Below are 17,960 nucleotides of genomic sequence, written 5' to 3'. Positions count from 1 at the left end.
TCCAAGGCAACCCTGAGCTACACACACACATAGACCCTAAATTATCAAAATCTGTTTTTTGCTCTTATTTCATGCCTCATCTTTCATCACAAAAAGTGTCAACAAAAGCAGGTACAGTTCTCCGTTCTCTCCTGTCTACCAGACCACAGCAAAGTTACTGATGCTTCATTTAGAATTAGTCAGTTGAACTGTTGAGAGTTTACCTGTATAGAGCACAGATTCACTCGAATGGGAGACAGCTTTATGCTGGAAGGAAATAATTCAGATTTGTTTGTCAACATTTAATCAATAGATTTGTGTGTCTTATGTTCACTGTTGCAAAAATAAAGAAATAAAGCTAAACATTTACATTAGTGTGAAAACACGAAGAAAAGACAGACTATTTATCTGATCATGTGACTGTTGTGATCATGTATGTTATTGCTGCAGTCATGTGACCTTCAGTTTCATACAAATGGTGAAAGCATTGTATTCATATACAGTGCATTCAGAAAGTATTCAAACCCCTTAACTTTTTCCACATTTTGTTAAGTTACAGCCTTATTCTAAAATGGATTTAATTTTTTTTTTCCTCATCAATCTACACACAATACCCCATAATGACAAAGTGAAAACAGGTTTTTAGAAATGTTTGCTAATTTATTAAAAAATAAAAAACTGAAATATCACATTTACATATGTATTTAGACCTTTGCTATGACCCTCGAAATTGAGCTCAGGTGCATCCTGTTTCCATTGATCATTCTTGAGATGTTTCTATGACTTGTTTGGAATCCACCTGTGGTAAATTCAATTGATTGGACATTATTTGGAACGGCACACACCTGTCTATATAAGGTCCCATAGTTGACAGTGCATGTCAGAGCAAAAACCAGGCCATGAGGTCGAAGGAATTGTCCATAGACCTCCAAGACAGGATTGTGTTGAGGCATAGATCTGGGGAAGGGTACAAAACAATGTCTGCAGTGTTGAAGGTCTCCAAGAACACAGTAGCCTCCATCATTCTTAAATGGAAGAAGTTTGGAACCACCAAGACTCTTTCTAGAGCTGGCCATCTGGCCAAACTGAGCAATAGGGGGAGAAGGGCCATCGTCAGGGAGGTGACCAAGAACCCAATGGTCACTCTGACAGAGCTCCAGAGTTCCTCTGTGGAGATGGGAGAACCTTCCAGAAGGACAACCATCTCTGCAGCACTACACCAATCAGGCCATTATGGTAGAGTGGCCAGACGGAAGCCACTCCTCAGTAAAAAGCACTTGACAGCCTGCTTGGAGTTTGCCAATAGGCACCTAAAGACTCTCAGACCATGAGAAACAAGATTCTCTGGTCTGATGAAACCAAGATTAAACTCTTTGGCCTGAATGCCAAGCGTCATGTCTAAAGGAAACCAGGCATTGCTCATCACCTGGCCAATATCATCCCTACGGTGAAGCATGGTGGTCATAGCATCATGCTGTGGGGATGTTTTTCAGCGGCAGGAACTGAGAGACTAGTCAGGATTGAGGGATAGATGAACAGAGCAAAGTACAGAGAGATCCTTGATGAAAACCTGCTCTAGAGCAGACTAGGGTGAAGGTTTACCTTCCAACAGGACAATGACCCTAAGCACACAGCCAAGACAACACAGGAGTGACTTCGGGACAAGTCTCTGAATGTCCTTGAGTGGCCCAGCCAGAGCCCGGACTTGAACCTGATCGAACATCTCGGGAGAGAAATAGCTGTGCACCGACGCTCCCCATCCAACCTGACAGAGCTTGAGAGGATCTGCAAAAAGAATGGGGGAAACTCCCCAAATACAGGTGTGCCAAGCTTGTAGCGTCATACCCAAGGAGACTTGAAGCTGTAATCGCTGCCAAAGGTTTTTCAACAAAGTATTGAGTAAAGGGTCTGAATACTTATATAAATGTGATATTTCAGTTTTTAATTTTTCATAAATTAGCAAACATTTCTAAAAACTTGTTTTGGCTTTGTCATTATGGGGTATTGTGTGTAGATTGATGAGGGAATTTTTTTTTTAAACCATTTTAGAATAAGGCTGTAACATAACAAAATGTGGAAAAAGTGAAGGGGTCTGAATACTTTCCAAAAGCACTGTATAGATTCATATACATATTCACACACACATTCATTCATTCACTCACACACACACATACACACAGTTAGAAGGTGAGAGTGATATGGATGTACTGTATGTATAATTATGTATGTCTGTGTGTGTATATGGATATACACTCACTGAACACTTTATTAGGAACACATGTACACCTTCTCATGGTGGAGGTGGTGTAATGGCCTGTTTGAGTATTGTTGCTGACCATGTGCATCCCTTCATGGGCACAATTTACCCATCTTCTAATGGCTACTTCCAGCATAATAATGGACCAGAATCTCAAAGGAATGTTTCCAACATCTTGTGGAATTAATGCCACGAAGAATTGAGGTTGTTTTGAGAGCAAAGGGAGGCCCTACCCAGTATTAGTGTTCCTAATAAAGTGTTCAGTGAGTGTATGTGTGTCTGTCGGTATATACAGTGCCTCAGAAAGTATTAGACCCCTTCACTTTTTCCACATTTTGTTGTGTTATAGACTCAATTTAAAATGGATTAAATTAAAATAATTTGCCATCAATCCACACACCAATCACAGCAGGGTTCTCTGCATATTTATCATGCTGCACTGCGGCTCCGTTTGAGGCAGAGACTGAGGGAGAACATTATACGATACAATACACACAAAATCTCATCATATGTCCATATGGTGACTATCTGTGTATCTTTTGCTGATCTTCTCTGTCTGAGGTGATTGGGAGGTCCTGCTGAGGCCCGTTTGAGGGCTGTGTCGGATCTTTTTGATTCGGATGGCCCCTGCGCAAGGATGACACGCAAATTCATGAACCTTTCCTTATTGCTAATTTTTTTTTTAAATGTTGTAACATTTTAGGGTTGGGGGTTACACATATATATACACATACATACATACACATATATACAAACTTACACATACATTCATTGATTCATATCTCCATACACATTTATATGTACATATACAAAAATACATATACATATACATAGACACATATGCACTCATTGAGCACTTTCTTAGGAACAGAAAGCAGTGAAGCATGGGCTCTTCCTCCCCCTTTCCCCTCTCCCTGTGAACCTTGATCCTTTTGTTGCCGTTAACCAATCACAGCGGGGTTCTCTGCATATCTCCCATGCTGCACTGCGGCTCCGTTTGAGGCAGAGACTGGGGGAGAACATTATACTATATAATACACACAAAATCTCATCATATGTCCATATGGTGATTATCTGTGTATTTTTTGCTGATCTTCTCTGTCTGATGTGATGGGGGAACCTGCTGAGGCCCGTTTGAGGGCTATGTCGGGTCTTTTTGATCCGGACCAGGACTGGTAATGTTAGGCAGAACTCCCCCTTCAAATACATGTACTTTTGACTGTCTGTTTGTGTTCGCTTCGGTGGCACATATACTAAAATTGGAACGATACAGAGAAGATTAGCATGGCCCCTGCGCAAGGATGACACGCAAATTCGTGAAGCGTTCCTTATTGCTAATTTAAAAAAAAAAATAATAATAATTATTTGATCCCCTGCTGATTTTGTTAGTTTGCCCGATTACAAAGAAATGAGCGGTCTATAATTTTTATGGTACTTTTATTTTAACAAATAGAGACAGAATATCAACAAAGAAGTCTAGAAAAAACACATTCATTTGCATTTGATCGAAGGAAATAAGTATTTGATCCCCAAGCAAAACATGACTTAGTACTTGGTGGAGAAACCCTTGCTGGCAAGCACGGAAGTCAGACGTTTCTTATAGTTGGTCACCAGGTTTACACACATCTCAGGAGGGATTTTGGTCCACTCCTCTTTACACATCCTCTCCAAATCCTGAAGGTTTCAAGGCTTTTGCTTGGCAACTTGAAGCTTCAGCTCCCTCCACAAATTTTCTATAGGATTAAGGTCTGGAGACTAGCTAGGCCACTCCATGACCTTAGTGTGCTTCTTCTTGAGCCACTCCTTTGTTGCCTTGGCTGTATGTTTTGGGTCATTGTCATGCTGGAAGACCCATCCACGACCCATCCTCAGTGCTCTGGCTGAGGGAAGGAGGTTCTCGTCCAAGATCTTACGGTACATGGCCCCGTCCATTGGCCCCTCAATGCAGTGAAGTTGTCCTGTACCCTTAGCAGAGAAACAACCCCAAAGCATAATGTTTCCACCTCTGTGTTTGACGGTGGGGATGGTGTTCTTGGGATTGTAGCTGTAACAATGTCCGGTGGTACACAGAGGCAGACGCAGTATAATGATAAGGGAATTTCTCCCGTTTATTTTCAAAGGGGTCCGCTGGCACGGTTCGGCTTTCCAGCCTCGTTCAAAGTCTCTCTTTTGGTTCTCTGCTCTGCTCTCGCCGCCTGCTTCTCCAGCTTAGCTCCCTTTTTGAAATGGCAGAAGCACACCCATCTTAAACATTCGCCGGCGAGACTTAATTCGCAGCAGGTGTGCAACAAAAGTCTCGCCGACACAACCCCGGCCACGGTCCTGTAGCTCCCTCTACAGGCCGAACGCTGCATGTCCCCCCACATACCCCCACCGCCCGACACAGGCCGGGGACCCGACGGCCGACGACCTACTCCCCCCCCCCTGCACGGGAGAGGAAGTCTGCCACGACCATCTGCGCCCCCGGTCTGTGCACGACGGAAAAGTTGAAGGGCTGCAACGCGAGGTACCACCGGGTGATCCTCGCGTTTACATCCTTCATGCGGTGGAGCCACTGGAGGGGGGCATGGTCGGAGTAGAGGGTGAAGGCGCGACCCAGCAGGTAGTAGCGGAGGGTGCCGACCGCCCACTTGATGGCCAGGCACTCCTTCTCCACGGTGCTGTACCGGCCCTCCCTCTCTGACAGCTTACGGCTCAGGTACAGCACCGGCCGGTCGGCCCCCTCCACGCGCTGGGTCAGCACTGCTCCCAGCCCTCTATCCGACGCGTCCGTCTGCAGGGAGAAAGGGAGGTTAAAATCAGGCGCATACAGGACTGTTTCTCCACAAAGAGCCCCCTTAAGGGCCTCGAACGACCCCTGGCACTGGCCCGACCATTGGACCGGATCCGGGGCACCCTTCCGGGTGAGGTCCGTCAAGGGACTGGCCAGCTCTGAAAACCCAGGTACGAACTGGCGGTAATATCCCGCCAGCCCCAGGAAGGCCCTCACCTCCTTCTTTGTCTTGGGCCGGGGAGAGGCGGCGATGGCCGCAGTCTTTTCAATCTGCGGTCGCACCTCCCCCCGTCCCAAGTGGTACCCCAGATACCGGATCTCCCTCCGCCCGATCACGCACTTTTTCGGGTTGGCCGTTAGCCCCGCCTGCCTCAGGGACCGCAGAACAGCAGCCACCCTCCGCACATGCTGCGGCCAGGTGTCACTGTGGACGACAATGTCGTCCAGGTAGGCCGCAGCATAGGCGGCGTGCGGCCGCAGAATACGGTCCATGAGGCGCTGAAAAGTGGCTGGGGCTCCGAACAACCCGAAAGGGAGCACGGTGAACTGGAATAACCCGAGCGGAGTGGAGAATGCCGTTTTCTCCCGGGACACCGGCGAGAGTGGAATCTGCCAGTATCCCTTCGTGCAATCCAATGTCGTGAAGTTCCTGGCCGTACCAAGCCGGTCCAAGAGCTCGTCGACCCGGGGCATCGGATATGCATCGAACTTGGAGACCGCATTAACCCGTCTATAATCCACACAGAACCGTATAGTCCCATCTGGCTTGTTGACAAGCACGATGGGGCTACACCAATCACTGCGGGACTCCTCGACCACACCCAGCTCCAGCATGGCTTCCAACTCCCGGCACACAACGTCTCGTTTGTGCACCGGCAACCTATAGGGACGCGTGCGCACCGTTAAACCCGGCTGCGTTTCTATATGGTGGTCGATGAGCGTAGTCCGACCGGGCAGGGGAGAGAACACGTCGGCGAACTTAAGCTGCAAATCTGCAACGTCCGCGGCCTGGCTAGCAGAGAGATGGTTATCAATATCGACCGGAGTGCTACCTTTCGATTTTGGGACTTCCGGCCCGAACTCCTCTCTCTCTGGAACTATCGTAGCCAGAGCAACAGTGACCACGTCGTTCCATTTTTTTAGGAGATTGACGTGATACACCTGCAAGCTATCCCCCCGGTCCGAGCGTATAACCTCATAATCCACGTCCCCCATGCGACGTGTGACCACAAACGGCCCTTGCCACTTCGCGAGTAATTTCGTGCTGGAGGTGGGTAACAGTACGAGCACCTTGTCTCCCGGTGTAAACTCTCGTAGGGTAGCCCCCCTGTCATACAGGCGTTTCTGACGCTCCTGGGCTTGCAGCAAATGCTCACGTGAGATAGCCCCTAGGGCGTGGAGCTTTGTGCGCAAGTCGAGGACGTACTGGATCTCACTCTTACTGTCGCTAGACCCTTCCTCCCAATTTTCTTTAAACAGGTCTAGGACACCCCGGGGCTTACGCCCGTAGAGTAATTCAAACGGGGAAAACCCGGTGGAAGCTTGGGGAACTTCCCGCACCGCAAACAACAGGGGATCTAGCCATTTATGCCAATTCCGACTATCCTCGTGGACAAACTTCCGGATCATTGACTTCAAGGTCCGATTGAACCGCTCACAAAGGCCGTCAGTGGCCGGGTGGTAAACACTGGTTCGAATCGCCTTGATGTTCAACAAGCCATACAGTTCCTTGAGGGTGCGTGACATAAAATTAGTGCCCTGATCGGTGAGAATCTCTTTCGGGATTCCCACGCGGGAGATGACTTGAAACAATGCTTGCGCTACACTCCTGGCAGAGATATTGCGCAGAGGTATTGCCTCGGGGTATCGGGTGGCGTAATCTATCAAGACCAACACAAATCGATAACCCTGTGTGCTCCGCTCAAATGGCCCTATAATATCCATCGCAATGCGGTCGAATGGGTTCTCGACCAATGGTAAGGGCCGCAAGGGGGCCCGTGGGATGGCCGGGGGATTTACTAACTGACATTCCCGACAGGACGCGCACCACCTACGCACCTCTGCCCGAATCCCCGGCCAATAAAATCGAGCCATTATACAGTGCAGTGTTTTGTCATACCCTAGATGGCCCGCCATGGGGTTGAAATGAGCCGCCTGGAAGACCATTTCGCGGCGGCTGCGGGGAACCAGCAACTGGGTTACTTCCTCCTGACTGTGTGAGTCACGACTTACTCGATATAACCTGTCGCTGATAATCGCGAAATAGGGGTGGGCGCGCACTGTGTCTGGCCGTATCAAAGTACCATCAACTACTATCACTTGGTCAAAGGCTGATCTGAGGGTCTCATCACGAGACTGCTCGAGGGGGAAGTCGCCTAGCAGCGGATAGTTCGGCGAGGAAGTCTCGGGGTGAGGCGCCCCCGCCGGCTCCGGCTCCCCGGCAGTGTCGCGAGGCGCCGCCTCGGCACAGAGCACATTACACGCCACACACCTCCCTAGCTGTCGTGCACGCATCCCGGTAGCCCTCTTTACCGCTTGAGGAAACCCCTCCCAATCCACACCTAGAATCAGGGGATGCGTGAGGCGTGGGCTAACCGCCGCCTGTACACTATGGGTTTTTCCCTCAAAATGAATTTCGATAGCGACCAGCGGATATTCGTGAATGTCCCCATGCACACACCTCACCCGCACCCTCGATGCCTTCAACAGTGCCCCCGGCCGAACCAGGCGCTCCTGGATCATGGACTGCATACAGCCCGAATCCAAGACCGCCTGGTGCGTATCACGTTGTATCCTTACCGGAATACGATACGCTGCTCCTAGTCCGGGGGGAGGGCCCGGTATGTTGCCGATGCGGACGACCTGCCCCACGTCCATCGCCTGACACTCGGCCCGCACGTGGCCCGGCCGTCCGCACCGCCAACACACCCCCCCTGTCGCTCGAGGTGCTCTCTGCGGGGCCGGGGCTGGTTCCGGAGCTGGTTCCGGCCGGCCTCCCTCCTTCTGCTCCCCCGGCTCCTCCTGGGCGTTGGCCCCCCCCCCCTTGCCGCGGGGCCGGGGTTGGTCGTTGTGGCCCCCGCGGTGGGAGGGAGAGATGGTCCTCGGCCAGACCCACGGTGGTCTTTAGGTCCTGGGGGCGGTGGTACTGGACCCAGGCGGCGGTGCGGGCCGGGAGCCCCGCGAGGAACTGCTCCAATACCACCCGTTTCCCGACCTCCACCGCCGAGTTGTTCTCGGGGTCCAACCACCGCCATGCGCTGTCCCACAGCCGCTGGGCGAAGGCGAAGGGCCGGCACCCCTCCTCCATGGTCATGGCCCGGAACCGGCGTCGGTGTTCCTCCGGTGTCAGGCCCAGGCGGTCCCGAATCGCCCGGGCCAGGGACTGGTAATCCCGTTGGGCGGCCGCCGGCAAACTGTGGGCCGCGAGCTGCGCCTCCCCTGACAGGAGGGGCAGCAGATGGTAGGCCCACTCTCGGTCCGGCCACCCCGAGATCCTCGCCGTCCCCTCGAACACCGCGAGGAACGCCTCTGGGTCGTCCAGGTCCCCCATCTTCTGCAGCTGGACCTTGGGGGGACCTGGTGCCGCTCCGGTCCCCGGCGCCGGCCCGCCGGCCCTGTCCGCGAGCCTCGCCGCCGTCAGCTCCTCTAGGGTCGCCTGCTGGGTCTGCTGCAGGGCCGTCTGTTGCTCGAGAACGAGCGTTATCCTTGCAATTGCCGCTGTTAGCGCGTCCATCTAGCCTTTTTCTGTGCCCCACGTTGGGCGCCAATGTAACAATGTCCGGTGGTACACAGAGGCAGACGCAGTATAATGATAAGGGAATTTCTCCGTTTATTTTCAAAGGGGTCCGCTGGCACGGTTCGGCTTTCCAGCCTCGTTCAAAGTCTCTCTTTTGGTGCTCGGCTCGGCTCTGCTCTGCTCTCGCCGCCTGCTTCTCCAGCTTAGCTCCCTTTTTGAAATGGCAGAAGCACACCCATCTTAAACATTCGCCGGCGAGACTTAATTCGCAGCAGGTGTGCAACAAAAGTCTCGCCGACACAACCCCGGCCACGGTCCTGTAGCTCCCTCTACAGGCCGAACGCTGCATGTCCCCCCACAGTAGCATTCAGCATTTCTCTCCCTCCAAACACGAAGAGTCGAATTTATGCCAAAGAGTTCAATTTTGGTCTCATCTGATCACATCACCTTCTCCCAAGCCTTCTCTGAATCATTTAGGTGTTCATTGGCAAACTTCAGATGAGCCTGTACATGTGCCTTCTTGAGCAGGGGGACCTTGCGGGCACTGCAGGATTTCAATCCGTTACGGTGTAGTGTGTTACCAATGGTTTTCTTGGTGACCGTGGTCCCAGCTGCCTTGAGATCATTACCAAGCTCCTCCCATGTAGTTCTGGGCTGATCCCTCACCCTTCTCATGATCATCCTTACCCCACGAGGCAAGATCTTGCATGGAGCTCCAGGCCGAGGGCGATTGATGGTTATTTTGTATTTCTTCCATTTTCTAATAATTGCACCAACAGTTGTCTCCTTCTCACCAAGCTTCTTGCTGATGGTCTTGTAGCCCATTCCAGCCTTGTGCAGGTCTACAACTCTTACCCTGATGTCCTTTGAATGTTTTTTGGTCTTACACATGGTGGTGGAGAGGTTGGAATGGAAGAGATTGATTCTATTGACAGGTGTCTTTTATACCCATAACAAGCAGAGATTAGGAGTACTTTCTTAAAGTGACAGGAGTAATCTGTGTGCCTCATGGGCATATAACCGGTGTGTATGAGCCAGAATTCTTGCTGGTTTGTAGGGGATCAAATACTTATTTCCTTCGATCAAATGCAAATGAATTTATAACTTTATATAATGTGTTTTTTCTGCATTTCTTTGTTGATATTCTGTCTCTATTTGTTAAAATAAAAGTACCATAAAAATTATAGACCGATCATTTCTTTGTAATCGGGCAAACTAACAAAATCAGCAGGGGATCATATAATTATTTCCCCCACTATATATATATATATATATATATATATATATATACCACTATATATATATATATATATATATATCCATACATACATATATATACAAACTTACACATACATTCATTGAATGACACATGTATATATATACATAGATACATATACACTCACCGAACACTTTCTTAGGAACACTATACTAATACTAGGACTTCGCCTATATTATTTGACACGAGAGTTCTCACGTTATTGTTGTGGTCGCATATATCCCCCCTCTGCCGACGTGGAGGCAGCATGTGAGACTATGCACGCTGTTATCGCGAGACTACATGGCCATCACCCCAGTGCATTCATTGCAATCTCCAGGGGCTTTAACCATGTCACCCTGCCAAAAACACTGGCAACGTTCTCCCAGTTTGTGAAGTGCCCCACTAGGGAGAACAAAATACTGGACCTGGCTCGATCGGCGTGATTAGAGTCAGGCTGGGGGATGTTAAATCATACTGGACTGTTCTTACTGTATATAATGTTTCAGATGTCTATTTTATTTTTATTCTATTGTCACTTTATTTTGTTGTTGTTTGTGATGTGAGCTGCTGTAACGCCTTAATTTCCCCTTCGGGATCAATAAAGTGCCTACCTATCTATCTATTTATATTAGAGCTGGTGACTGTGGAGGCCATTGGAGTACAGTGAACTCATTGTCATGTTCAAGAAACCAGTTTGAGATGATGTGAGCTTTGTGACATGACGCGTTATCCTCCTGGAACCAAATCTTATTTAATGAGGAAAAGTATAAAAACCACTGCTGTGGTCATCACTATCCTTTTGTAATAGGACCAGCGGATGGCAAAAACAGTGCTTGTAGTACCTCAAAAGTAATTGGAATAAAAAATAACTATTGACTATGCCAAAAGAGTTGAAAAGAAAAGTTTTGAGTGAGGAAAAGAAGGGTTCAATTCTGGCTTTACTGGCAGAGGGATACAGTGAGCGTCAGGTTGCTTCCATCCTTAAAATTTAAAAGATGGCGGTTCATAAGAACAAGGTCAAGCAGCAGACATTAGGGATAACAAAGCTACAGACCGGCGGAGGGCGAAATCGACTCTCCACTCACCGGGATGACCGCCAACTCATTCGAATGTCACTCAACAACCATAGGATGACATCAAGTGACCTACAAAAAGAATGGCAAACGGCAGCTGGGGTGAAGTGCACGGCGAGGACGGTTCGAAGCAGGCCCCTAGGGGCAGGGCTGAAGTCGTGCAAAGCTAGAAAAAAGCCATTCATCAACGAGAAGCAAAGAAGAGCCAGGCTGAGGTTTGCAAAAGACCATAAGGATTGGACCGTAGAGGACTGGAGTAAGGTCATCTTCTGTGATGAGTCAAATTTTCAGCTTTGCCCAACACCTGGTCGTCTAATGGTTAGACAGAGACCTGGAGAGGCCTCCAAGCCACAGTGTCTTGCACCTACTGTGAAATTTCATGGAGGATTGGTGATGATTTGGGGGTACTTCAGCAAGGCTGGAACCAGGCAGATTTGTCTTTGTGAAGGACTCATGAATCAAGCCACGTACAAAGTTGTCCTGGAAGAAAACTTGCTTCGTTCTGCTCTGACAATGCTCCATGTAACACAGGACAATGCTCCATGTAACACAGCCAGGTCAATCAAGGTGTGGATGGAGGACCACCAGATCAAGAACCTGTCATGGCCAGCCCAATCTCCGAACCTGAACCCCATTGAAAACCTCTGGAATGTGATCAAGAGGAAGATGGATAATCACAAGCCATCAAACAAAGCCAAGCTGCTTGAATTTTGGAGCCAGGAGTGGCATAAAGTCACCCAACAGCAATGTGAAAGACTGGTGGAGAGCATGCCAAGACGCGTGAAAGCTGTGGTTGTAAATCAGGGTTATTTCACCAAATATTGATTTCTGAACTCTTCCTAAGTTAAAACATTAGTATTGTGTTGTTTAAAAATTTATATGAACTTGTTTTCTTTGCATTATTTGAGATCTGAAAATACTGCATCTTTTTTGTTATTTTGACCAGTTGTCATTTTCTGCAAATAAATGCTCTAAATGACAATATTTTTATTTGGAATTTGGGAGAAATGTTGTCAGTAGTTTATAGAATAAAACAAAAATGTTCATTTTACTCAAACATATACCTATAAATAGTAAAACCAGAGAAACTGATAATTTTGCAGTGGTCTCTTAATTTTTTCCAGAGCTGTATATCTCTCAGTCTCTGCCTCAAACAGAGCCGCAGTGCATCATGGGCTCTTCCCCTCCTCCTTTCCCCTCTCCCTGTGAAACCTGATCCTTTTGTTGGCGTTAACCAATCACAGCGGGGCTTTGCATATCTCCCATGCTGCACTGCGGCTCCGTTTGAGACTGAGACTGACGGAGAATATTTTACGATACAGTACACACGAAATCTCATCATATGTCCATATGGTAACTATCTGTGTCTTTTTTGCTGATCTTCTCTGTCTGAGGTGATTGGGGGGTCGGGATTCGGACCAGGATTGGGAATGTCAGGCAGGACTCCCCCTTCAAATACACGTGTCTTTGGCTGTTTGGTTGTGTTCGCTTCGGCGGCACATATACTAAAATTGGAACGATACAGAGAAGATTAGCATGGCCCCTGCGCAAGGATGACACGCAAATTCGTGAAGCGTTCCTTATTGCAATTTTTATTTTATTTTAGGGTCACACATATACACATACATACATTCATTCATTCATTCATATATATATATATATATATATATATATATATATATATATATACATACATATATACTTACATACATACATGCATGCATGCATACATACATACATGCATGCATACACTCACCAAACACTTTATTAGGAACACCTGTACACCTTCTCATGGTGGAGGTGGCGTAATGGTGTGCGTAATGTTTTCTTGGCACACTTTGGGCCCGTTAATACCAATCAATCATCGCTTGAATGCCATAGTCTATTTGAGTATTGTTGCTGACCATGTGAATCCCTTCATGGCCACAATTTACCCATCTTCTAATGGCTACTTCCAGCATGATAATGCACCGTGTCACAAAGCAAAAGTCATCTCAAACTGGTTTCACGAACATGACAATGAATTCAGTGTTCTTCAGTGGCCTTCCCAGTCACCGGATCTGAATCCAATAGAACACCTTTGGGATGTGGTAGAACGGGAGATTCACAGCTTGAAAGTGCACCTGAAAAATCTGCAGGAATTGCGTGATGCAATCATGTCATCATGGACCTGAATCTCAAAGGAATGTTTCCAACATCTTGTGGAATCAATGCCACGAAGAATTGAAGCTATTTTGAGAGCAAAGGGAGGCCCTACCCAGTATTAGTATAGTGTTCCTAATAAAGTGTCCGGTGCCACGCAGCCAGCCGAGGTGGAAGAGCGGAGTGATTGGGCAAGGGTTTGGGGGCTGACCATTGCTTGCAAGTAGGGAGGGGCTGTTCCCTTTGCCGCCCAGTAGGCAAGCACCAGGGTCTTGAATCTGATGCGAGCTGCTACCCGGAACCAGTGAAGGGTGCGAAGGAGAGGGGAGAAATTAAGGAATGGACGGAGGTCTTTGGAAATGGATTGTAGAAATGGGGAGGGGATAGGATCGAGAGGGCAGGTAGATGTACTTGGATGTAACCAGTTTTAGAATATCATCAGGGGAGAGGGGGGAGAGACCTGATAAACCAGAGAGTGTAGCGCAGTGGGTTTGGGAGGAGTTGTAGCAGTGTTGGCGAGAGGTAGAGAGAAAGAGCTGCAAATGTCATCACCTTGTTTTCAAAGTAGGTGACAAAGTCATCTGCAGACAGGGAGGAGGGGGGTTGAGGAGTGAGGAAAATGTGGAGAACAATTTCCTTGGGTCAGAGGCAGAGGATTTAATTTTAGAATGGTAGTAAGAAGCTTCAGCAGCTGATGCAGAGGAGGTGTAGTTGTGGAGGAGAGAGAGATAAGGTTTTAAGTCATCAGGGAGGCCGGTTTGACTCCATTTCCTCTCAGCTGCCCGGAGACCTATTCTGAAAGTTTGCAGGGTTTCAGACAGCCAAGGAGCGCATGGAGAGGATTGTGCTGGTCTTGAGGTCAGTGGACAGAGAGAGTCGAAGGATGAGTAAAGAGTGGACCGCAGGGTGGAGGAGGCTGTGTAGGTAGTGCTCAATATATTCAGTAGTAAAAAAAAAAAATCAAATAGAATAAAAATACTTAGTAGTTTAGCCTTCCTCTCAGGCCTTCCACGATGGACTCCACAGACTGTGTTACACAGGAATGTCTGAAGAACCAAATGACGGCACACAGAGAGAGTGGTCGTGTATAGCCTGAAGGCGTATTTAATAATAAAGAATAGGGAGAGGGGCAGGGGAGAGAAGGATAATCCAAGGGGGTCGTTGGGGTCTGGTCCAGGGGTCGTTTAGCGAGAGGTCCAGTTGCTGAGAGGGGTTGGGGGTCGAGGTACAGGTAGGGGCTAGGTCTGTGGAATGGGTAGACGAGGGGGTCCGAGGAAGACGAGAGTTCTGGAGGGGCACAGGAGAACAAGGTAAGTCACAAGGGAAGACAAGACACAAGGAACTCGTAAGGATACTCTGGAGGGCTGAAGCGTCTGTGGGTCACGTGGAAAGAGTTACCATAAGACAGTACGTTCTGGCACTAGAGTGGAGTTCAGGCAGGGTTTATGTAGGTAAGTGATTGCCGATGGGTTGCAGGTGTGCTGATACGGAACTGGTGGTGATTGGTGATAGGGAACAGGTGCGCTGCCGACTGGGGGCTGGACACTCCAGTGATGATTGCCGGGGCCTCAATGTGGTGCTAGAGGGTTGGTTAGGAGGAGGGACCGTAACAGACAGACTCCTTCATCTTTGTGTCAGGAGGCTGTCGCATTTTGACCGTCAGGATAGAAGTGTAGATTTCAGTCTGGAGACAGACTTCACCACTCAGTCCAAATGTATTTGTATGTGTGTGTGTGAATATGTATATGAATGTATATATGAATACAATGCTTTAACCATTTGTATGACACTGAAGGTCACATATATAACATGATCACAACAGTTACATGATCAGATAAACACTGTCTTTTCTCATTGTTTTCACACTAATGTAAATGTTTCGCTTTCTTTTTTTCTTTTTGCAAAACAGTGAACATAAAACATACAAATCTATTCATTAAATGCTGACAAACAAATCTGAATTATTTCCTTCTAGCATAAAGCTCTCTCCCATTCTAGTGAATCTGTGCTCCATACAGGTAAACTCTCAACAGTTCAACGGACTATAATCCTAAATGAAGCAGGTCATCAGTAACTTTGCTCTGGTCTGGCAGACAGGAGAGAACAGAGAACCTGTGGTCTGGCAGACAGGAGAGAACAGAGAACTGTACCTGCTCTGGTTGACACTTTTTGTGATGAAAGATGAGGGATGAAATAACAGCAATTATCTTTAGGGTCTATATATGTGTGTGTGTGTGTGTGTGTGTGTGTGTGTAAGAGAGCATGTGTGTGTGTGTGTGTGTGTGGGGGGGGGGGGGGTTAGTGTGTGTGTAAGAGTGAGTGAGTGGGCGTGTGTATGCGTGGGGGGGAGACAGAGAGAGAGAGAGAGAGAGAGACACACACACAATTTCTGACTTTTAGTATTAGCAGCTGAGAGTAAAATTAGAGTTGACGTTCAAAAAATACGTCACTCCCTTTTTTCACCCACTAGATGGAGACAAACTGCTTTGCATAACTCGCAGGGATAGATCTGAGCAGAGAGTTACTCTACAGACAACATTAACTGGGTGACCAGTCTGTGACCTTTGACCCTGGGTGACCAGTCTGTTACACCTTCACATGTTGTCGTAGAATGCATGGCATTGTCTCTCTGAACAGAGAGCAAGGTCAGTTCCATTCTGTAAAGATATATATATATAATTAATATAATAATTAATATATATTTTTACTGTCACTGGAAATGCAATTAATTAACAGAATCCCCTTCCCCTCCCTATTTGATTAAAAAGATCATGCATGACATAGTAAAGCACACAGAGTACCTGTCCTGACAGACTGCTCAAACCCTTACCTGTGTGGCAAACAGTGAAAGGGCACAATCAAATCTCACCTATTTGTTGTACAAGAGCCATCACTCTCCCACATGACCCACAGAGACACAGTTCTGCAGCACCGCCTGACCCACAGACACAGTTCTGCAGCACTGTCTGACCCAAAGACACAGCTCTTCCAGCCAGTCCTCACACTGTGCCCTGACACCACTAGGAGCCTTCTTAGTGGCAGCATAGACTCCTAGCATGAAAAATAACAATAAATAATAATCATGTTTGTTTGTATTTTTCATTAGGTAGGCCTATCCTAATAAATCATGTCTAGATAGATAATAAAGTATAAAATAAAGTGCTGCATGTCTTATTTTTGCTTAGCCTATTATGTAAATATACTTTGATATACACACCTTGTGCATTGGCATGCTGCACTTCAACGTGGCCTAGCAGGGTGTTGGTGGGTCTTTCCTTGTGGATGATAATACGCTCATAAACAATCTCACATTGTTTGGTTGATGTGTCGGTGTCACCATGTATCAGACAGACAGGTGAGGAGACCAGCAGTGTGTCTCTATGCCACCAACTGGGCACTGATGGCGTTTGTGTATGTTGGGTTGACAGACAATCCTCTTTTCTTTTGAAGTAATATTTATGATTTAAATTTGATGAAAGTCAGTTGTTCCTTGGTGATGTTGACGCACGTTAGTCGACTTTCCCAAAAACTACTTTATGGATTCATCTCCCAATGCTTCATCTCCCAAGATGTAACCTGAAGAGATCTTCGGTCTACGGCGGAAGATAGGTAGTGACTATGCAGTCCTGACGGCAGTGGGAAGCTCGTTCCACCACCGGGGCGCCAAGACAGTGAAAATCTGTGACTGAACAGCGCGACCGCTGTATCCTCGTGGAGGCGGCAGTGCCAGGCGGCCAGAACGGTGGAAGAACGGAGTGATCAGGTAGGAGTTTGGGGGCTGACCATTGCTTTCAAGTACAGAGGGGCTGTTCCTTTTGCCGCCTGGTAGGCGAGCACCAGTGTCTTGAATCTGATGCAAGCTGCTACCGGGAGCCAGTGAAGGGTGTGGAGGAGGGGGGTGACATGAGAGAATTTGGGGAGATTGAACACCACACGGGCAGCAGCATTCTGGATGAGTTGCAGAGATCAGATGGTGGAGGCAGGGAGCCCGGCCAAGTGTGCGTTGCAATAGTCAAGGCGAGAGATTACAAGTGTCTGGACCAAGAGTTGTGCTGCTTCTCTGGTGAGGAATGGACGTATCCTTCTGATGTTGTAGAGGAAGAATCTACAGGAGTGTGCTGTCACTGTGATGTTCGCTGCACAGGATAAGTGGTTGTCAAGGATCACCCCAAGGTTCTTGCTGTCTGGAAGAGAGGGCAGGCTTTCCCCGGGAGGAAGAGCAGCTCAGTTAAGGTTGAGCTTGAGGTGGTGGGCTGACATCCAAGCGGAAATGTCTGCAAGACACGCAGAGAGTGTTGCCACCTGTAAGTCAAAAGGGAAAGAGTTGAGTGTCATCTGCGTAGCAGTGGTAGGGGAAACCATGTGAGGAAATTACCGAGCCAAGGGATTTGGTATAGAGGGAGAACAGTAAGGGCCCTTGGACAGAGCTCTAGGGGACCCCAGTGGTGAGGGATCGCAACGGATCATACCAGCAAGGCCCCCCGGAGTGCAGCTGGACACCACCAAGACCTATAGCCCTCTAGAGCTGATTTTCAGTGTGTGAGTGATGCAGACACTCTGTACAAACACTAACTTGAATGGGGCCAGAAGACTCTCAATGGGTAAGAAGACGCCATGTGTGCCTGTGTGTGTAACAGTCCTGTACCGTTTCCTATGGTCATATACATGGGGCTACAGGACCAGTGCTGACCATCAGTACTGGAACAAGCACAGACTGTACTTTTTTCCCTCAGTAATGGCCA

Source organism: Argentina silus, assembly GCF_951799395.1.
Source record: "Argentina silus genome assembly, chromosome: 19".
NCBI classification, from domain to species: domain Eukaryota; kingdom Metazoa; phylum Chordata; class Actinopteri; order Argentiniformes; family Argentinidae; genus Argentina; species Argentina silus.
The sequence above is the reverse complement of the archived record's forward strand: the minus strand, read 5'-3'. Positions refer to the sequence as shown.